The sequence below is a fragment of the Anomaloglossus baeobatrachus genome, unplaced genomic scaffold, assembly GCF_048569485.1.
Source record: "Anomaloglossus baeobatrachus isolate aAnoBae1 unplaced genomic scaffold, aAnoBae1.hap1 Scaffold_532, whole genome shotgun sequence".
NCBI classification, from domain to species: domain Eukaryota; kingdom Metazoa; phylum Chordata; class Amphibia; order Anura; family Aromobatidae; genus Anomaloglossus; species Anomaloglossus baeobatrachus.
The window spans coordinates 83,400-104,335 of NW_027444691.1; the positions used below are offsets into that span (position 1 = coordinate 83,400).

Consider the following 20,936-nt stretch of genomic DNA (forward strand, 5'->3'; position numbering starts at 1 on the left):
GTAGCCTGCCTGTTGATGTATTTTCGGTTTGAACAGTGCACAACATGAAGAGACGGAACACTGGCGGCTTGTCACAATGCCCCCCGATGACATCACAATAGCGCTGCTGCCTAGAAAACAAGCTGCGCAGAAGAAGTTGTTCTTTGGGTGGGAGGGTGGGCTAGTGGAAGGAGGGGGCAATCTCTTTTTTTCCCGGGTGGTAGGGGGATGACAGGAGAAGGGAAGCGGGTGGTGAGAAAGGTACAGAGGGCAGGGTTTGGGGGCTGGGAAGGAAAGGGAAAAGATTAGGGTTTGGGGATGATGAAAGGGCTTTCTACGGGTAAGGATGGCAAAGGGTGGCAGTGACGGAAAGTCAGGCAACCTGTCCTGTCCGTCTTTTTGTATCGTGAATTGGAAAGACTGCAAGGGGGAGGGGAGTTGCTTGCGCCCTAAAGGAGGAGTTATTCAGATTCATTGCAGTGGGCGGCGGCTGCAAAACGCACCATTCTTCTTGTTTTTGCTCTGCAAAGCAGCCTTTTCAAGGGTTGGCTTGGGTGACAAAATGTCTTGTGTAGGCGTGGGTTTGTCTCCCTCTCGCTCTCTCTCCCTAAGATGTGTCCGGCATAGGCCAGGGTGCCACTCGAGGCCCAAACCAATTCTGGTTATCGCTTCTCGGCCTTTTGGCTAAGATCAAGTGTAGTATCTGTTCTTATCAGTTTAATATCTGATACGTCCCCTATCTGGGGACCATATATTAAATGGATTTTTAGAACAGGGAGATGGAAAAAGAGCTTGCTCTGTCCACTCCACGCATTGACCTGGTATTGCAGTACCTCCAGGAACGGTGCACCCCTTCTTAACCCAGTTTCCAAAAGCAGAACTCGATTCACCTGATTCATATTAGCCCGATTAGCGAATTGAAATGAATTTTTATCTAACACACTTTTTACTTGCTTTATTCATCCAAATAGCAAACTCATCACCACTCAACTTCACCAACTCTGCTATGTCCCGTGCAGTATCTTGTTGTCAGTCTAATCTAGATCATGTGTAATTGAATGGAATAGATCCCTTTTGGACAAAGTGGAGTCAGATGCTGCAGTGACCACAGGTGTGAGAGGATCTACAATTGGCATCTGGTGTTATCTCTCTGCTTCCACTCCAAATAAAGTTACCTGTTGTTACCTGAACGTCAAATACTAAGAATGGGCGGCCTATGAAAGAATTAGTACTTTCATTAAGTATACTAAACCGGCTAATTGGGAATAGACAAACTGTAAAAAGCCCTCTGAGAAAGCCCCTCTCTAACCTTTGTTAGTAAGCTTTTCTGTAGCCTGCCTGTTGATGTATTTTCGGTTTGAACAGTGCACAACATGAAGAGACGGAACACTGGCGGCTTGTCACAATGCCCCCCGATGACATCACAATAGCGCTGCTGCCTAGAAAACAAGCTGCGCAGAAGAAGTTGTTCTTTGGGTGGGAGGGTGGGCTAGTGGAAGGAGGGGGCAATCTCTTTTTTTCCCGGGTGGTAGGGGGATGACAGGAGAAGGGAAGCGGGTGGTGAGAAAGGTACAGAGGGCAGGGTTTGGGGGCTGGGAAGGAAAGGGAAAAGATTAGGGTTTGGGGATGATGAAAGGGCTTTCTACGGGTAAGGATGGCAAAGGGTGGCAGTGACGGAAAGTCAGGCAACCTGTCCTGTCCGTCTTTTTGTATCGTGAATTGGAAAGACTGCAAGGGGGAGGGGAGTTGCTTGCGCCCTAAAGGAGGAGTTATTCAGATTCATTGCAGTGGGCGGCGGCTGCAAAACGCACCATTCTTCTTGTTTTTGCTCTGCAAAGCAGCCTTTTCAAGGGTTGGCTTGGGTGACAAAATGTCTTGTGTAGGCGTGGGTTTGTCTCCCTCTCGCTCTCTCTCCCTAAGATGTGTCCGGCATAGGCCAGGGTGCCACTCGAGGCCCAAACCAATTCTGGTTATCGCTTCTCGGCCTTTTGGCAAAGATCAAGTGTAGTATCTGTTCTTATCAGTTTAATATCTGATACGTCCCCTATCTGGGGACCATATATTAAATGGATTTTTAGAACAGGGAGATGGAAAAAGAGCTTGCTCTGTCCACTCCACGCATTGACCTGGTATTGCAGTACCTCCAGGAACGGTGCACCCCTTCTTAACCCAGTTTCCAAAAGCAGAACTCGATTCACCTGATTCATATTAGCCCGATTAGCGAATTGAAATGAATTTTTATCTAACACACTTTTTACTTGCTTTATTCATCCAAATAGCAAACTCATCACCACTCAACTTCACCAACTCTGCTATGTCCCGTGCAGTATCTTGTTGTCAGTCTAATCTAGATCATGTGTAATTGAATGGAATAGATCCCTTTTGGACAAAGTGGAGTCAGATGCTGCAGTGACCACAGGTGTGAGAGGATCTACAATTGGCATCTGGTGTTATCTCTCTGCTTCCACTCCAAATAAAGTTACCTGTTGTTACCTGAACGTCAAATACTAAGAATGGGCGGCCTATGAAAGAATTAGTACTTTCATTAAGTATACTAAACCGGCTAATTGGGAATAGACAAACTGTAAAAAGCCCTCTGAGAAAGCCCCTCTCTAACCTTTGTTAGTAAGCTTTTCTGTAGCCTGCCTGTTGATGTATTTTCGGTTTGAACAGTGCACAACATGAAGAGACGGAACACTGGCGGCTTGTCACAATGCCCCCCGATGACATCACAATAGCGCTGCTGCCTAGAAAACAAGCTGCGCAGAAGAAGTTGTTCTTTGGGTGGGAGGGTGGGCTAGTGGAAGGAGGGGGCAATCTCTTTTTTTCCCGGGTGGTAGGGGGATGACAGGAGAAGGGAAGCGGGTGGTGAGAAAGGTACAGAGGGCAGGGTTTGGGGGCTGGGAAGGAAAGGGAAAAGATTAGGGTTTGGGGATGATGAAAGGGCTTTCTACGGGTAAGGATGGCAAAGGGTGGCAGTGACGGAAAGTCAGGCAACCTGTCCTGTCCGTCTTTTTGTATCGTGAATTGGAAAGACTGCAAGGGGGAGGGGAGTTGCTTGCGCCCTAAAGGAGGAGTTATTCAGATTCATTGCAGTGGGCGGCGGCTGCAAAACGCACCATTCTTCTTGTTTTTGCTCTGCAAAGCAGCCTTTTCAAGGGTTGGCTTGGGTGACAAAATGTCTTGTGTAGGCGTGGGTTTGTCTCCCTCTCGCTCTCTCTCCCTAAGATGTGTCCGGCATAGGCCAGGGTGCCACTCGAGGCCCAAACCAATTCTGGTTATCGCTTCTCGGCCTTTTGGCTAAGATCAAGTGTAGTATCTGTTCTTATCAGTTTAATATCTGATACGTCCCCTATCTGGGGACCATATATTAAATGGATTTTTAGAACAGGGAGATGGAAAAAGAGCTTGCTCTGTCCACTCCACGCATTGACCTGGTATTGCAGTACCTCCAGGAACGGTGCACCCCTTCTTAACCCAGTTTCCAAAAGCAGAACTCGATTCACCTGATTCATATTAGCCCGATTAGCGAATTGAAATGAATTTTTATCTAACACACTTTTTACTTGCTTTATTCATCCAAATAGCAAACTCATCACCACTCAACTTCACCAACTCTGCTATGTCCCGTGCAGTATCTTGTTGTCAGTCTAATCTAGATCATGTGTAATTGAATGGAATAGATCCCTTTTGGACAAAGTGGAGTCAGATGCTGCAGTGACCACAGGTGTGAGAGGATCTACAATTGGCATCTGGTGTTATCTCTCTGCTTCCACTCCAAATAAAGTTACCTGTTGTTACCTGAACGTCAAATACTAAGAATGGGCGGCCTATGAAAGAATTAGTACTTTCATTAAGTATACTAAACCGGCTAATTGGGAATAGACAAACTGTAAAAAGCCCTCTGAGAAAGCCCCTCTCTAACCTTTGTTAGTAAGCTTTTCTGTAGCCTGCCTGTTGATGTATTTTCGGTTTGAACAGTGCACAACATGAAGAGACGGAACACTGGCGGCTTGTCACAATGCCCCCCGATGACATCACAATAGCGCTGCTGCCTAGAAAACAAGCTGCGCAGAAGAAGTTGTTCTTTGGGTGGGAGGGTGGGCTAGTGGAAGGAGGGGGCAATCTCTTTTTTTCCCGGGTGGTAGGGGGATGACAGGAGAAGGGAAGCGGGTGGTGAGAAAGGTACAGAGGGCAGGGTTTGGGGGCTGGGAAGGAAAGGGAAAAGATTAGGGTTTGGGGATGATGAAAGGGCTTTCTACGGGTAAGGATGGCAAAGGGTGGCAGTGACGGAAAGTCAGGCAACCTGTCCTGTCCGTCTTTTTGTATCGTGAATTGGAAAGACTGCAAGGGGGAGGGGAGTTGCTTGCGCCCTAAAGGAGGAGTTATTCAGATTCATTGCAGTGGGCGGCGGCTGCAAAACGCACCATTCTTCTTGTTTTTGCTCTGCAAAGCAGCCTTTTCAAGGGTTGGCTTGGGTGACAAAATGTCTTGTGTAGGCGTGGGTTTGTCTCCCTCTCGCTCTCTCTCCCTAAGATGTGTCCGGCATAGGCCAGGGTGCCACTCGAGGCCCAAACCAATTCTGGTTATCGCTTCTCGGCCTTTTGGCTAAGATCAAGTGTAGTATCTGTTCTTATCAGTCCTTGTAAAGGTGGTCCGCCTGTCCACATAGGTTGCAAGTCTTCTTCTTTGGGCAGTCCTTGGAGCTGTGTCCCGTCACCCGGCAAACCCTGCAGGCGTCCTCCTTGCAGGTCTTCATCGAATGCCCTTTCCCGCCACATTTCCTGCAGTTGTGTGGCATGTCCGGGTAGTAGATGAGACCAAAGGAGTTTCCCAGAGAGAATGTCGGGGGCAGGTGCTGGAGACCATCCTCGGATGCTGGTTCCCTGTAGAGTCGAACGGTTACTGACCACTTACCCGTCCAGAATCCGTTGCCGTTAAGGATGTGGGATGGCTCCCTCACCACTGTGCAGAGACGTCCCAGGAACGTGGAGATGTCTCTTCCTGGGGTGTGCGGGTTCCGCATGGAGACCGTGATCCTCTTCTCATCCCTCTGTATAGGACAGGATCCTAAAAAAGAATGAAAAGGGGAGTCCGGCATCGCTGCGTTCATCGCCTCCCAGTATCTCCTGCAGGCATTCACCGTGGCAAAGGTTACCAGAAAAATGCCAGTCATGAAGGTCTGGACACTCAGGGTTTCCGCCCTGGAGAAGCCCTGATCCAGAATCATCTTCTTGCAGAACACGTCGCTGGACATGTCCGGCAACCTACCATCCACCGCCTTTAGCTTCAGGGCGACCGTCTGCCGCATCCAAGGCTCCAGGGTTGGAGCCTTTTCAGGCGGCGTCCGGGCTCCCTCCGGCTGGCTGGCGTCGGAGGTAGGGGCCTCTTGGGCCGAAGAAGCCTCTGGATGAGCCTTCCTGGAGGTCCCTGGGTCCTGAGCCTTCTTGGCTGCCTTCTCTGGCTTGCTTGCCATGGCTGGTTCCTGCTTGAATTCCCGGAGCTGGATCTTGGATTCTTCTCCGGGTGTCTTCTCCCGCTGTGTTCCTCCTCGAAGTTCCTCTGGTCTCCCCAAGTCTTCTCCGAGCCTTCGTCTTCTTGCTTCTTTCTGCCAAGCTCTTCTTCCGTCCGATCTCCCTCTTCCGGTCTCGGCTGGGCTTCGGAGCTCGTCTCCCTGATCGTATCTCGTCAAGTGTAGCTAGCTCAGTTTGTTCTGATAAGAACAGATACTACACTTGATCTTAGCCAAAAGGCCGAGAAGCGATCGACCACCTTTACAAGGACTGCCCACAGCGGGAGAAATCCTGGGCACGGGTTGCCGCGGCGACCCAGTATCGGGTAGTCACAGCTTCGTCGACCAAGGCAGCTACGACCGAGGCCACAGAGGCCAAGGACAAGGCGGCCAAGAACCCGGCGACCGTGGCTCCAGCCGATGCCCCAGCAGCCACGGAGTCCAGGAAAAAGAAGGGTAAGAAAACTGTTGCCCCCTCCCTGGTCCCCCCCCCTGTCACCCCTGTCCAAACCCCTCCCCCCCCGGCCAACCCTACTGAGGATTCCACTACCTCCACCTCATTTCCCTACTCCTCAGTTGGTCTCCTCACCCCCCCCCCAAAGCCCACTCTCCCTCCCCAGACCATGAGAGCAGAGGGCCCCAGCACTCTTGCACTTTTCACCGAGGAGGATTTTCCAGCTCTTGTCTCCTCAGGTACAGGCCAAAGGAAAAGGAAGGTGGAAGATAGTCCTGTCGCAGAACCTTCCAAGCTGTTCATTGTGGACCCCAATCCACCCCAGGAAGAGGAGGATGGCCTCCTCCCAGAACCGGACGTGTTGGAGCAGATGGTGGAGTCCCTTGTGGCCGAAGAAGAAATGGAGGAGTCGGAAGCCACTGAGGCACCATCCCTGCTCGATCAGCTAGAAGAAGAGGGTCTGCTGGAGATACCCTTACCAGCAGGTGCCAAAGAGGAAGAACCGCCCGACCGGAGTGGTAACTAAGGCACACCGCCTGCGCTAACTTTCTCTTTCCTCCAATGACTGCTAACATTAACATCTTTTCCATTAATGTTAGGAGCATCAGAGACAAGTTCCGACGTCAGACAATTTTTGCGTTCCTTAACACTCAGTCTAGTGATGTATTTTTCCTGCAGGAATGCTCCCTTCCCTCCTCTAGGTCCTTCAACCATCTGGCCAGGGAGTGGACCCATGGCCCATCCTACTGGTCCGGCGGAGGCGACTGTAGGTCCGCGGGGGTCGCCGTGCTGATCAGGGGAAGCGCCTTCACATTGGACTCTGTTCAGGAAATCGTCTGCGGCAGGTTACTGCTCGTGGATGGCACCTGGGCGGGAGAACCTGTCAGGTTCATCAATGTGTATGCTTCTCCTGTGAAGAGCGATCGACTGGAGCTCCTCCAAGCCCTGCGCCCTCAGCTCGCTACCGCCAGGACGGTAGTGATGGCCGGGGATTTCAACTGCCCAATTGAGGAGGATGGACGCAGTTCTGGAACGGCTGCCAAGTTGGACGTCACATCCAAACTGCTCATTGAGATGGTGACCGAAGCCTCTCTTGTGGACGTCGTTGGCTCCATCGGACACGGATCCGTGAACTATTCATGGTGCCGATCCGATGGCTCGCTGCGTTCCAGGATTGACTTTGTGTTTACCTCTCGGGCGGTTGGGCGGAGTGGGCACTCGATGGTCCCCTGCTTCTTCTCTGACCACAGAGCCATTCACTTTCAAGGTGTGCTGGGCCATGGCTTTCCCATTGGCCCGGGCTCCTGGAAGCTGAACTGCTCTCTGCTGGAAAAGGGTGAGATTCTGGAGGAGCTTAGAGCTGCCTACTCCACGTGGCGGGCCTACAAGGCGGGCTTCCAGTCTGTTTCTGACTGGTGGGAATACGTTAAACTCGAGTTCCGTTTCTTCTTTCAGGCAAAGAGTCAACAACAGGCGTGTCTGAAGAGGAGGGACTTCAGGAGACTCCAGCGTGAGCTGCGTTCCCTGCAGGACCTTCTTCGATGCGGCTGGGACGTGAGAGAGGAGCTGGAGGAGACTAAGAGGAGCCTGAAAAGGCACTTCGAGGAGGAGTCCGAGCGAATTGTCTTCCGTTCCAAAGTGGAGAACCTGGAGAAGGGTGACAAATGTAACTCGTTCTTTTTCAGGAAACTCCACGCCGGTCACACGCCCATGAATGAACTACGAGACGAGAGTGGAAGCATGCGACGCGGGAAAGAGAACGTGATGAAGGTCGTCAGCGACTTCTACAGCGAACTCTACGCCCGCAAGACTACTGACCCCGAGGCCGCCGATAAGTTCCTGTCAGGTATCACTAACCATCTTGACCCTGCAGACGCGGCGGCCATGGATGTTCCTCTGACGGTGGACGAGCTGCTCTCGGCCGCCAAATCCTTTAGTTCTGGCAGGACACCGGGCAGTGACGGCCTCCCAGCAGAGCTCTATGTAGCGCTGGGAGACCTAATCTGTCCGGACCTGTTAGGGCTGTATGAGGAGATGGTGGTGGAGGGCAGAATGCCTCCATCTCTGAGGGAAGGAATGGTCACGATCCTGTACAAGCGTAAAGGAGAGAGGTGCGACCTGAAGAATTGGCGTCCCATCACCCTTCTGAACGTCGACTACAAGATCCTGGCCAAGACGATGGCAACGAGATTGAAGACTGTTATCGGACGGATCATCCACCCGGATCAGACCTGCGGCATCCCCGGACGTCGCATCGCAGACAGCCTGGCTCTCATGCGGGACACGGTCGAGTACATCAAAGCCCGCCGGGTGCACGCAGCCCTGATCTCGTTGGATCAGGAAAAGGCCTTCGACCGTGTTTCCCATGAGTTCCTGGGCAAAGCTCTGCACAGGTTAGGTTTGGGTAACATGTTTTGCTTGTATGTCCAACTAATGTATTTTGATATTCACAGCTCGGTGTTGGTAAACGGCTGGAAGACTGACCGCTTCCCGGTCCTCTCAGGGGTCAGACAAGGCTGTCCTCTGTCACCTCTTCTTTTTGTTTGTGTTATAGAACTCTTTGCAGAGGCTATCCGGCGGAATGGAGAGATCAGAGGGATCACCGCACCAGGACCAGAACGCTTCGAGGTCAAGTGCTCGCTCTACATGGACGACGTGACCGTCTTCTGCGCGGACCGGCGCTCAGTCGACACCCTCGTCCAGACCTGTGAGACCTTCGGACGGGCTTCGGGAGCCAAAGTCAACTGCGGGAAGTCGGAAGCCATGCTCTTCGGGGACTGGCAGCCGGCCTCCTCCGCCCCCTTCCCTTTCAGCATCCAGCCGGATTTCATCAAGGTTCTTGGAGTCTGGTTCGGGAAGGAAGGAGCAGCCCTCAAGTCCTGGGAGGAACGCTTGACCAAGATCACCCAACGGATCGGTCTGTGGAGCCTCAGACGCCTCACCTGTGAGGGCAAAGCACTGGTCCTGCGTAACGAGGTACTGCCCGTGCTGCAGTACACGGCCCAGGCCTGGCCCCCCCTTGCCACCGTGTGCAGGGCCATTACCAGGACGGTGTTTCGTTTTGTCTGGGGATCCAAGATGGACAGAGTAAAGCGGAGCATCATGTACAAGGATCCTCGCAAGGGTGGGAAGGGCGTACCCGATATCCCCACCCTCCTGCGATCCTCCTTCGTATGTGACTGCGTTCGCCGAACTCTGCGAGTCAAGAGAGGTTCCGCGGGTGGGTCCATGTCTCGCTTCTTCCTGCTCCCCCTTTGGAGACGGTTAGGCTGGGACAAGTGGGACAGCTCCTTCCCCTACAACTGGACGGCGCCATGGTTCTACGGAGACGTGGTTCGGTTTGTGAGGGAACACCAACTGGAGGGACTCAAGCCTGATTTGTGGAAGCCAAAGACTATCCACAAACTCATCAGAGCCAAGGACGAAATGGAGAACATTCCAGGACTTCATCACGACACACTGGAGACTGTTTGGACAAACGTGTCATCGGCTGGATTGACCAACGGGCACAAGGACTTGTCATGGATGGCGATACAGGGCGGACTGCCCGTCCGGTCATTCATGCATGCCCGGAACCTGTGCAAAACCCGGTACTGCCCAAGGTGCCCCTTCGTGGAGGAAACATCGCTGCACGCCTTTTGGGACTGCCGTTTTGCACAGCGCCTGTTGGTTGCCCTGGAGGATGACCTGAGGAACTCCGTCCCCAGAGGGAGCCTATCGTACCATTCCGTACTTTATGGACTCTTCCCTGGGACTCACACCGTTGGAGCCATCCAGGAGGCTTGGCGCCTTATGAACTGCTTTAAGGACGCTATTTGGGTCGCCAGGAACCGGCTCATCTTGAAGAGGGAGAGGATGTCTATCCAGGATTGCCGCAGGCTGATCCACAGCCTGCTCAGAGACTATTCCATCATGGACAGTCCGGACGACAGCGCCGAGGAGGAGGTTTAGACCTCTTCCATGCCCCCTCCCTCCTTTTCCCGTTATGTGCGTCTTTCAATAAAGCTTCGGGCCTGTGATTTCCCCACCCTATCCCCCTTTTCCCCTACCCCCATCCCCCAATCGCCGGTTCGTCGTTATTTATTGTCTAACTTTTTCTTTCAGCTTGAGTGTTATGGATAAGCATAGGAGTGTGATGTATAGTTTAGTGCGTCGTACTCTATGGCTATGTAAGAAGGATTGTATAGTTCTGTGTGTACGGGGCTGCGGCACTGTACACGGTTTGTTACCTTTTTGTGAGTAGTGCATGATAATAAAGATGCTGTTAAATCAAAAAAAAAAATCTGTTCTTATCAGTTTAATATCTGATACGTCCCCTATCTGGGGACCATATATTAAATGGATTTTTAGAACAGGGAGATGGAAAAAGAGCTTGCTCTGTCCACTCCACGCATTGACCTGGTATTGCAGTACCTCCAGGAACGGTGCACCCCTTCTTAACCCAGTTTCCAAAAGCAGAACTCGATTCACCTGATTCATATTAGCCCGATTAGCGAATTGAAATGAATTTTTATCTAACACACTTTTTACTTGCTTTATTCACCCAAATAGCAAACTCATCACCACTCAACTTCACCAACTCTGCTATGTCCCGTGCAGTATCTTGTTGTCAGTCTAATCTAGATCATGTGTAATTGAATGGAATAGATCCCTTTTGGACAAAGTGGAGTCAGATGCTGCAGTGACCACAGGTGTGAGAGGATCTACAATTGGCATCTGGTGTTATCTCTCTGCTTCCACTCCAAATAAAGTTACCTGTTGTTACCTGAACGTCAAATACTAAGAATGGGCGGCCTATGAAAGAATTAGTACTTTCATTAAGTATACTAAACCGGCTAATTGGGAATAGACAAACTGTAAAAAGCCCTCTGAGAAAGCCCCTCTCTAACCTTTGTTAGTAAGCTTTTCTGTAGCCTGCCTGTTGATGTATTTTCGGTTTGAACAGTGCACAACATGAAGAGACGGAACACTGGCGGCTTGTCACAATGCCCCCCGATGACATCACAATAGCGCTGCTGCCTAGAAAACAAGCTGCGCAGAAGAAGTTGTTCTTTGGGTGGGAGGGTGGGCTAGTGGAAGGAGGGGGCAATCTCTTTTTTTCCCGGGTGGTAGGGGGATGACAGGAGAAGGGAAGCGGGTGGTGAGAAAGGTACAGAGGGCAGGGTTTGGGGGCTGGGAAGGAAAGGGAAAAGATTAGGGTTTGGGGATGATGAAAGGGCTTTCTACGGGTAAGGATGGCAAAGGGTGGCAGTGACGGAAAGTCAGGCAACCTGTCCTGTCCGTCTTTTTGTATCGTGAATTGGAAAGACTGCAAGGGGGAGGGGAGTTGCTTGCGCCCTAAAGGAGGAGTTATTCAGATTCATTGCAGTGGGCGGCGGCTGCAAAACGCACCATTCTTCTTGTTTTTGCTCTGCAAAGCAGCCTTTTCAAGGGTTGGCTTGGGTGACAAAATGTCTTGTGTAGGCGTGGGTTTGTCTCCCTCTCGCTCTCTCTCCCTAAGATGTGTCCGGCATAGGCCAGGGTGCCACTCGAGGCCCAAACCAATTCTGGTTATCGCTTCTCGGCCTTTTGGCTAAGATCAAGTGTAGTATCTGTGAGGCTCGGCAGATGCAATGCACACTGGAAGGTTGCGCTTGCTAGTACTCTTGATGTATAGTATATTCATCTAGAGGAAAACATGGCCCTACCAGGATCGAGGCTATTAGACTGAGTAAGTGTGGGGGCTATGGTGCAATGTGCCCCAGGACTGACGACCCTGGAGTGAGTCTGAGCTTGCTGGCTTGGGACCCCGGCGAGCCTTGGGCTCTGTAGCACACCGTACCTTGCCCTTTCATACTTTCTGAGCATATTGTTCTATCCCGGCCTTCTGGCTAGGAAGGGAAATTTTTATAATCATGTTCGGAGGTCCGTTCAGCTTTGGGCTGAGAAACCAACACCCGGTTGGAGGTCCGGGTCAGCTTCGGCTGAGAAACCAACACCCGGTTGGAGGTCTGGGTCAGCTTCGGCTGAGAAACCAACACCCGGTTGGAGGTCCGGGTCAGCTTCGGCTGAGAAACCAACACCCGGTTGGAGGTCCGGTTAGCCTTGGGCTGAGAAACCAACACCGGTTGACGGTCCGGGCAGTTTCGGCTGCGAAACCAACAACTAGTAGCTCTCTACTCCACTTGGGTAAAATGCCTGGGTGGACGCTGGGAGCAACGACAAGGCTCAACCAGGCTTTGGCTTGGGGGAGCACCGAAGATCCCTGACCCTTGCTGTGGCCTTCTGGCTCGGAGGGACGGGGTTGATTTTTGGGGACCCTCTCCTCACGGAGGGGTCCACACGAATCCTAGCCTTTGCACTGTTTTTGGTGTGACTTCGGTCATGCATTTTTTGCGGTGCTTTGGAAAGCTTCATTAAATCAAAAAATCTGTTCTTATCAGTTTAATATCTGATACGTCCCCTATCTGGGGACCATATATTAAATGGATTTTTAGAACAGGGAGATGGAAAAAGAGCTTGCTCTGTCCACTCCACGCATTGACCTGGTATTGCAGTACCTCCAGGAACGGTGCACCCCTTCTTAACCCAGTTTCCAAAAGCAGAACTCGATTCACCTGATTCATATTAGCCCGATTAGCGAATTGAAATGAATTTTTATCTAACACACTTTTTACTTGCTTTATTCATCCAAATAGCAAACTCATCACCACTCAACTTCACCAACTCTGCTATGTCCCGTGCAGTATCTTGTTGTCAGTCTAATCTAGATCATGTGTAATTGAATGGAATAGATCCCTTTTGGACAAAGTGGAGTCAGATGCTGCAGTGACCACAGGTGTGAGAGGATCTACAATTGGCATCTGGTGTTATCTCTCTGCTTCCACTCCAAATAAAGTTACCTGTTGTTACCTGAACGTCAAATACTAAGAATGGGCGGCCTATGAAAGAATTAGTACTTTCATTAAGTATACTAAACCGGCTAATTGGGAATAGACAAACTGTAAAAAGCCCTCTGAGAAAGCCCCTCTCTAACCTTTGTTAGTAAGCTTTTCTGTAGCCTGCCTGTTGATGTATTTTCGGTTTGAACAGTGCACAACATGAAGAGACGGAACACTGGCGGCTTGTCACAATGCCCCCCGATGACATCACAATAGCGCTGCTGCCTAGAAAACAAGCTGCGCAGAAGAAGTTGTTCTTTGGGTGGGAGGGTGGGCTAGTGGAAGGAGGGGGCAATCTCTTTTTTTCCCGGGTGGTAGGGGGATGACAGGAGAAGGGAAGCGGGTGGTGAGAAAGGTACAGAGGGCAGGGTTTGGGGGCTGGGAAGGAAAGGGAAAAGATTAGGGTTTGGGGATGATGAAAGGGCTTTCTACGGGTAAGGATGGCAAAGGGTGGCAGTGACGGAAAGTCAGGCAACCTGTCCTGTCCGTCTTTTTGTATCGTGAATTGGAAAGACTGCAAGGGGGAGGGGAGTTGCTTGCGCCCTAAAGGAGGAGTTATTCAGATTCATTGCAGTGGGCGGCGGCTGCAAAACGCACCATTCTTCTTGTTTTTGCTCTGCAAAGCAGCCTTTTCAAGGGTTGGCTTGGGTGACAAAATGTCTTGTGTAGGCGTGGGTTTGTCTCCCTCTCGCTCTCTCTCCCTAAGATGTGTCCGGCATAGGCCAGGGTGCCACTCGAGGCCCAAACCAATTCTGGTTATCGCTTCTCGGCCTTTTGGCTAAGATCAAGTGTAGTATCTGTTCTTATCAGTTTAATATCTGATACGTCCCCTATCTGGGGACCATATATTAAATGGATTTTTAGAACAGGGAGATGGAAAAAGAGCTTGCTCTGTCCACTCCACGCATTGACCTGGTATTGCAGTACCTCCAGGAACGGTGCACCCCTTCTTAACCCAGTTTCCAAAAGCAGAACTCGATTCACCTGATTCATATTAGCCCGATTAGCGAATTGAAATGAATTTTTATCTAACACACTTTTTACTTGCTTTATTCATCCAAATAGCAAACTCATCACCACTCAACTTCACCAACTCTGCTATGTCCCGTGCAGTATCTTGTTGTCAGTCTAATCTAGATCATGTGTAATTGAATGGAATAGATCCCTTTTGGACAAAGTGGAGTCAGATGCTGCAGTGACCACAGGTGTGAGAGGATCTACAATTGGCATCTGGTGTTATCTCTCTGCTTCCACTCCAAATAAAGTTACCTGTTGTTACCTGAACGTCAAATACTAAGAATGGGCGGCCTATGAAAGAATTAGTACTTTCATTAAGTATACTAAACCGGCTAATTGGGAATAGACAAACTGTAAAAAGCCCTCTGAGAAAGCCCCTCTCTAACCTTTGTTAGTAAGCTTTTCTGTAGCCTGCCTGTTGATGTATTTTCGGTTTGAACAGTGCACAACATGAAGAGACGGAACACTGGCGGCTTGTCACAATGCCCCCCGATGACATCACAATAGCGCTGCTGCCTAGAAAACAAGCTGCGCAGAAGAAGTTGTTCTTTGGGTGGGAGGGTGGGCTAGTGGAAGGAGGGGGCAATCTCTTTTTTTCCCGGGTGGTAGGGGGATGACAGGAGAAGGGAAGCGGGTGGTGAGAAAGGTACAGAGGGCAGGGTTTGGGGGCTGGGAAGGAAAGGGAAAAGATTAGGGTTTGGGGATGATGAAAGGGCTTTCTACGGGTAAGGATGGCAAAGGGTGGCAGTGACGGAAAGTCAGGCAACCTGTCCTGTCCGTCTTTTTGTATCGTGAATTGGAAAGACTGCAAGGGGGAGGGGAGTTGCTTGCGCCCTAAAGGAGGAGTTATTCAGATTCATTGCAGTGGGCGGCGGCTGCAAAACGCACCATTCTTCTTGTTTTTGCTCTGCAAAGCAGCCTTTTCAAGGGTTGGCTTGGGTGACAAAATGTCTTGTGTAGGCGTGGGTTTGTCTCCCTCTCGCTCTCTCTCCCTAAGATGTGTCCGGCATAGGCCAGGGTGCCACTCGAGGCCCAAACCAATTCTGGTTATCGCTTCTCGGCCTTTTGGCTAAGATCAAGTGTAGTATCTGTTCTTATCAGTTTAATATCTGATACGTCCCCTATCTGGGGACCATATATTAAATGGATTTTTAGAACAGGGAGATGGAAAAAGAGCTTGCTCTGTCCACTCCACGCATTGACCTGGTATTGCAGTACCTCCAGGAACGGTGCACCCCTTCTTAACCCAGTTTCCAAAAGCAGAACTCGATTCACCTGATTCATATTAGCCCGATTAGCGAATTGAAATGAATTTTTATCTAACACACTTTTTACTTGCTTTATTCATCCAAATAGCAAACTCATCACCACTCAACTTCACCAACTCTGCTATGTCCCGTGCAGTATCTTGTTGTCAGTCTAATCTAGATCATGTGTAATTGAATGGAATAGATCCCTTTTGGACAAAGTGGAGTCAGATGCTGCAGTGACCACAGGTGTGAGAGGATCTACAATTGGCATCTGGTGTTATCTCTCTGCTTCCACTCCAAATAAAGTTACCTGTTGTTACCTGAACGTCAAATACTAAGAATGGGCGGCCTATGAAAGAATTAGTACTTTCATTAAGTATACTAAACCGGCTAATTGGGAATAGACAAACTGTAAGAAGCCCTCTGAGAAAGCCCCTCTCTAACCTTTGTTAGTAAGCTTTTCTGTAGCCTGCCTGTTGATGTATTTTCGGTTTGAACAGTGCACAACATGAAGAGACGGAACACTGGCGGCTTGTCACAATGCCCCCCGATGACATCACAATAGCGCTGCTGCCTAGAAAACAAGCTGCGCAGAAGAAGTTGTTCTTTGGGTGGGAGGGTGGGCTAGTGGAAGGAGGGGGCAATCTCTTTTTTTCCCGGGTGGTAGGGGGATGACAGGAGAAGGGAAGCGGGTGGTGAGAAAGGTACAGAGGGCAGGGTTTGGGGGCTGGGAAGGAAAGGGAAAAGATTAGGGTTTGGGGATGATGAAAGGGCTTTCTACGGGTAAGGATGGCAAAGGGTGGCAGTGACGGAAAGTCAGGCAACCTGTCCTGTCCGTCTTTTTGTATCGTGAATTGGAAAGACTGCAAGGGGGAGGGGAGTTGCTTGCGCCCTAAAGGAGGAGTTATTCAGATTCATTGCAGTGGGCGGTGGCTGCAAAACGCACCATTCTTCTTGTTTTTGCTCTGCAAAGCAGCCTTTTCAAGGGTTGGCTTGGGTGACAAAATGTCTTGTGTAGGCGTGGGTTTGTCTCCCTCTCGCTCTCTCTCCCTAAGATGTGTCCGGCATAGGCCAGGGTCCCACTCGAGGCCCAAACCAATTCTGGTTATCGCTTCTCGGCCTTTTGGCTAAGATCAAGTGTAGTCCCTTCATTGGGTTTGCCTTGGTCTTGGCTGGGAGGGGCCCGGGCTTGCACGACCGCCGGCCTCGGGGATTGTTGCGCCTTTTGGTGCTTACGTCCCTTTGTGGCTGGTGGTTCCTGGGCTCGGGAGGCGATCACCCAGGCACTGCGCTTTTGTGTGGTGGCCTGCTGGCCTTCGGGGCTACCTTGATTCTGAAAATTGCGGAAGAAATCTCATCTGTTCTTATCAGTTTAATATCTGATACGTCCCCTATCTGGGGACCATATATTAAATGGATTTTTAGAACAGGGAGATGGAAAAAGAGCTTGCTCTGTCCACTCCACGCATTGACCTGGTATTGCAGTACCTCCAGGAACGGTGCACCCCTTCTTAACCCAGTTTCCAAAAGCAGAACTCGATTCACCTGATTCATATTAGCCCGATTAGCGAATTGAAATGAATTTTTATCTAACACACTTTTTACTTGCTTTATTCATCCAAATAGCAAACTCATCACCACTCAACTTCACCAACTCTGCTATGTCCCGTGCAGTATCTTGTTGTCAGTTTAATCTAGATCATGTGTAATTGAATGGAATAGATCCCTTTTGGACAAAGTGGAGTCAGATGCTGCAGTGACCACAGGTGTGAGAGGATCTACAATTGGCATCTGGTGTTATCTCTCTGCTTCCACTCCAAATAAAGTTACCTGTTGTTACCTGAACGTCAAATACTAAGAATGGGCGGCCTATGAAAGAATTAGTACTTTCATTAAGTATACTAAACCGGCTAATTGGGAATAGACAAACTGTAAAAAGCCCTCTGAGAAAGCCCCTCTCTAACCTTTGTTAGTAAGCTTTTCTGTAGCCTGCCTGTTGATGTATTTTCGGTTTGAACAGTGCACAACATGAAGAGACGGAACACTGGCGGCTTGTCACAATGCCCCCCGATGACATCACAATAGCGCTGCTGCCTAGAAAACAAGCTGCGCAGAAGAAGTTGTTCTTTGGGTGGGAGGGTGGGCTAGTGGAAGGAGGGGGCAATCTCTTTTTTTCCCGGGTGGTAGGGGGATGACAGGAGAAGGGAAGCGGGTGGTGAGAAAGGTACCGAGGGCAGGGTTTGGGGGCTGGGAAGGAAAGGGAAAAGATTAGGGTTTGGGGATGATGAAAGGGCTTTCTACGGGTAAGGATGGCAAAGGGTGGCAGTGACGGAAAGTCAGGCAACCTGTCCTGTCCGTCTTTTTGTATCGTGAATTGGAAAGACTGCAAGGGGGAGGGGAGTTGCTTGCGCCCTAAAGGAGGAGTTATTCAGATTCATTGCAGTGGGCGGCGGCTGCAAAACGCACCATTCTTCTTGTTTTTGCTCTGCAAAGCAGCCTTTTCAAGGGTTGGCTTGGGTGACAAAATGTCTTGTGTAGGCGTGGGTTTGTCTCCCTCTCGCTCTCTCTCCCTAAGATGTGTCCGGCATAGGCCAGGGTGCCACTCGAGGCCCAAACCAATTCTGGTTATCGCTTCTCGGCCTTTTGGCTAAGATCAAGTGTAGTATCTGTTCTTATCAGTTTAATATCTGATACGTCCCCTATCTGGGGACCATATATTAAATGGATTTTTAGAACAGGGAGATGGAAAAAGAGCTTGCTCTGTCCACTCCACGCATTGACCTGGTATTGCAGTACCTCCAGGAACGGTGCACCCCTTCTTAACCCAGTTTCCAAAAGCAGAACTCGATTCACCTGATTCATATTAGCCCGATTAGCGAATTGAAATGAATTTTTATCTAACACACTTTTTACTTGCTTTATTCATCCAAATAGCAAACTCATCACCACTCAACTTCACCAACTCTGCTATGTCCCGTGCAGTATCTTGTTGTCAGTCTAATCTAGATCATGTGTAATTGAATGGAATAGATCCCTTTTGGACAAAGTGGAGTCAGATGCTGCAGTGACCACAGGTGTGAGAGGATCTACAATTGGCATCTGGTGTTATCTCTCTGCTTCCACTCCAAATAAAGTTACCTGTTGTTACCTGAACGTCAAATACTAAGAATGGGCGGCCTATGAAAGAATTAGTACTTTCATTAAGTATACTAAACCGGCTAATTGGGAATAGACAAACTGTAAAAAGCCCTCTGAGAAAGCCCCTCTCTAACCTTTGTTAGTAAGCTTTTCTGTAGCCTGCCTGTTGATGTATTTTCGGTTTGAACAGTGCACAACATGAAGAGACGGAACACTGGCGGCTTGTCACAATGCCCCCCGATGACATCACAATAGCGCTGCTGCCTAGAAAACAAGCTGCGCAGAAGAAGTTGTTCTTTGGGTGGGAGGGTGGGCTAGTGGAAGGAGGGGGCAATCTCTTTTTTTCCCGGGTGGTAGGGGGATGACAGGAGAAGGGAAGCGGGTGGTGAGAAAGGTACAGAGGGCAGGGTTTGGGGGCTGGGAAGGAAAGGGAAAAGATTAGGGTTTGGGGATGATGAAAGGGCTTTCTACGGGTAAGGATGGCAAAGGGTGGCAGTGACGGAAAGTCAGGCAACCTGTCCTGTCCGTCTTTTTGTATCGTGAATTGGAAAGACTGCAAGGGGGAGGGGAGTTGCTTGCGCCCTAAAGGAGGAGTTATTCAGATTCATTGCAGTGGGCGGCGGCTGCAAAACGCACCATTCTTCTTGTTTTTGCTCTGCAAAGCAGCCTTTTCAAGGGTTGGCTTGGGTGACAAAATGTCTTGTGTAGGCGTGGGTTTGTCTCCCTCTCGCTCTCTCTCCCTAAGATGTGTCCGGCATAGGCCAGGGTGCCACTCGAGGCCCAAACCAATTCTGGTTATCGCTTCTCGGCCTTTTGGCTAAGATCAAGTGTAGTATCTGTTCTTATCAGTTTAATATCTGATACGTCCCCTATCTGGGGACCATATATTAAATGGATTTTTAGAACAGGGAGATGGAAAAAGAGCTTGCTCTGTCCACTCCACGCATTGACCTGGTATTGCAGTACCTCCAGGAACGGTGCACCCCTTCTTAACCCAGTTTCCAAAAGCAGAACTCGATTCACCTGATTCATATTAGCCCGATTAGCGAATTGAAATGAATTTTTATCTAACACACTTTTTACTTGCTTTATTCATCCAAATAGCAAACTCATCACCACTCAACTTCACCAACTCTGCTATGTCCCGTGCAGTATCTTGTTGTCAGTCTAATCTAGATCATGTGTAATTGAATGGAATAGATCCCTTTTGGACAAAGTGGAGTCAGATGCTGCAGTGACCACAGGTGTGAGAGGATCTACAATTGGCATCTGGTGTTATCTCTCTGCTTCCACTCCAAATAAAGTTACCTGTTGTTACCTGAACGTCAAATACTAAGAATGGGCGGCCTATGAAAGAATTAGTACTTTCATTAAGTATACTAAACCGGCTAATTGGGAATAGACAAACTGTAAAAAGCCCTCTGAGAAAGCCCCTCTCTAACCTTTGTTAGTAAGCTTTTCTGTAGCCTGCCTGTTGATGTATTTTCGGTTTGAACAGTGCACAACATGAAGAGACGGAACACTGGCGGCTTGTCACAATGCCCCGCGATGACATCACAATAGCGCTGCTGCCTAGAAAACAAGCTGCGCAGAAGAAGTTGTTCTTTGGGTGGGAGGGTGGGCTAGTGGAAGGAGGGGGCAATCTCTTTTTTTCCCGGGTGGTAGGGGGATGACAGGAGAAGGGAAGCGGGTGGTGAGAAAGGTACAGAGGGCAGGGTTTGGGGGCTGGGAAGGAAAGGGAAAAGATTAGGGTTTGGGGATGATGAAAGGGCTTTCTACGGGTAAGGATGGCAAAGGGTGGCAGTGACGGAAAGTCAGGCAACCTGTCCTGTCCGTCTTTTTGTATCGTGAATTGGAAAGACTGCAAGGGGGAGGGGAGTTGCTTGCGCCCTAAAGGAGGAGTTATTCAGATTCATTGCAGTGGGCGGCGGCTGCAAAACGCACCATTCTTCTTGTTTTTGCTCTGCAAAGCAGCCTTTTCAAGGGTTGGCTTGGGTGACAAAATGTCTTGTGTAGGCGTGGGTTTGTCTCCCTCTCGCTCTCTCTCCCTAAGATGTGTCCGGCATAGGCCAGGGTGCCACTCGAGGCCCAAACCAATTCTGGTTATCGCTTCTCGGCCTTTTGGCTAAGATCAAGTGTAGTATCTGTTCTTATCAGTTTAATATCTGATACGTCCCCTATCTGGGGACCATATATTAAATGGATTTTTAGAACAGGGAGATGGAAAAAGAGCTTGCTCTGTCCACTCCACGCATTGACCTGGTATTGCAGTACCTCCAGGAACGGTGCACCCCTTCTTAACCCAGTTTCCAAAAGCAGAACTCGATTCACCTGATTCATATTAGCCCGATTAGCGAATTGAAATGAATTTTTATCTAACACACTTTTTACTTGCTTTATTCATCCAAATAGCAAACTCATCACCACTCAACTTCACCAACTCTGCTATGTCCCGTGCAGTATCTTGTTGTCAGTCTAATCTAGATCATGTGTAATTGAATGGAATAGATCCCTTTTGGACAAAGTGGAGTCAGATGCTGCAGTGACCACAGGTGTGAGAGGATCTACAATTGGCATCTGGTGTTATCTCTCTGCTTCCACTCCAAATAAAGTTACCTGTTGTTACCTGAACGTCAAATACTAAGAATGGGCGGCCTATGAAAGAA

General features: G+C 49.7%; 10 non-coding genes and 4 pseudogenes across 10 annotated transcripts; 13 read left to right on the top strand and 1 right to left on the bottom strand.

Annotated features, from left to right (window-relative positions):
• Window positions 1-643: 643 nt before the first annotated feature.
• Window positions 644-834, top strand: LOC142283152 (U2 spliceosomal RNA). Its single transcript, XR_012744883.1, has one exon. It is a non-coding gene; the product is annotated as a U2 spliceosomal RNA (small nuclear RNA).
• Window positions 835-1,951: 1,117 nt separating this feature from the next.
• LOC142283080 (U2 spliceosomal RNA) lies at window positions 1,952-2,142 on the top strand. Its single transcript, XR_012744838.1, has one exon. It is a non-coding gene; the product is annotated as a U2 spliceosomal RNA (small nuclear RNA).
• A 1,117-nt stretch (window positions 2,143-3,259) lies between these two features.
• On the top strand, window positions 3,260-3,450 carry LOC142283153 (U2 spliceosomal RNA). The gene has a single exon (XR_012744884.1). It is a non-coding gene; the product is annotated as a U2 spliceosomal RNA (small nuclear RNA).
• A 1,117-nt stretch (window positions 3,451-4,567) lies between these two features.
• Window positions 4,568-4,743, top strand: LOC142283116 (U2 spliceosomal RNA; annotated as a pseudogene).
• Window positions 4,744-5,654: 911 nt separating this feature from the next.
• LOC142283121 (U2 spliceosomal RNA) lies at window positions 5,655-5,744 on the bottom strand (annotated as a pseudogene).
• Window positions 5,745-10,170: 4,426 nt separating this feature from the next.
• LOC142283088 (U2 spliceosomal RNA) lies at window positions 10,171-10,380 on the top strand (annotated as a pseudogene).
• A 1,117-nt stretch (window positions 10,381-11,497) lies between these two features.
• LOC142283124 (U2 spliceosomal RNA) lies at window positions 11,498-11,624 on the top strand (annotated as a pseudogene).
• Window positions 11,625-12,308: 684 nt separating this feature from the next.
• Window positions 12,309-12,506, top strand: LOC142283098 (U2 spliceosomal RNA). The gene has a single exon (XR_012744852.1). It is a non-coding gene; the product is annotated as a U2 spliceosomal RNA (small nuclear RNA).
• A 1,117-nt stretch (window positions 12,507-13,623) lies between these two features.
• Window positions 13,624-13,814, top strand: LOC142283156 (U2 spliceosomal RNA). Its single transcript, XR_012744886.1, has one exon. It is a non-coding gene; the product is annotated as a U2 spliceosomal RNA (small nuclear RNA).
• A 1,117-nt stretch (window positions 13,815-14,931) lies between these two features.
• LOC142283157 (U2 spliceosomal RNA) lies at window positions 14,932-15,122 on the top strand. The gene has a single exon (XR_012744887.1). It is a non-coding gene; the product is annotated as a U2 spliceosomal RNA (small nuclear RNA).
• Window positions 15,123-16,454: 1,332 nt separating this feature from the next.
• On the top strand, window positions 16,455-16,642 carry LOC142283110 (U2 spliceosomal RNA). The gene has a single exon (XR_012744860.1). It is a non-coding gene; the product is annotated as a U2 spliceosomal RNA (small nuclear RNA).
• A 1,117-nt stretch (window positions 16,643-17,759) lies between these two features.
• Window positions 17,760-17,950, top strand: LOC142283158 (U2 spliceosomal RNA). Its single transcript, XR_012744888.1, has one exon. It is a non-coding gene; the product is annotated as a U2 spliceosomal RNA (small nuclear RNA).
• A 1,117-nt stretch (window positions 17,951-19,067) lies between these two features.
• LOC142283159 (U2 spliceosomal RNA) lies at window positions 19,068-19,258 on the top strand. The gene has a single exon (XR_012744889.1). It is a non-coding gene; the product is annotated as a U2 spliceosomal RNA (small nuclear RNA).
• A 1,117-nt stretch (window positions 19,259-20,375) lies between these two features.
• Window positions 20,376-20,566, top strand: LOC142283160 (U2 spliceosomal RNA). The gene has a single exon (XR_012744890.1). It is a non-coding gene; the product is annotated as a U2 spliceosomal RNA (small nuclear RNA).
• Window positions 20,567-20,936: the final 370 nt, after the last annotated feature.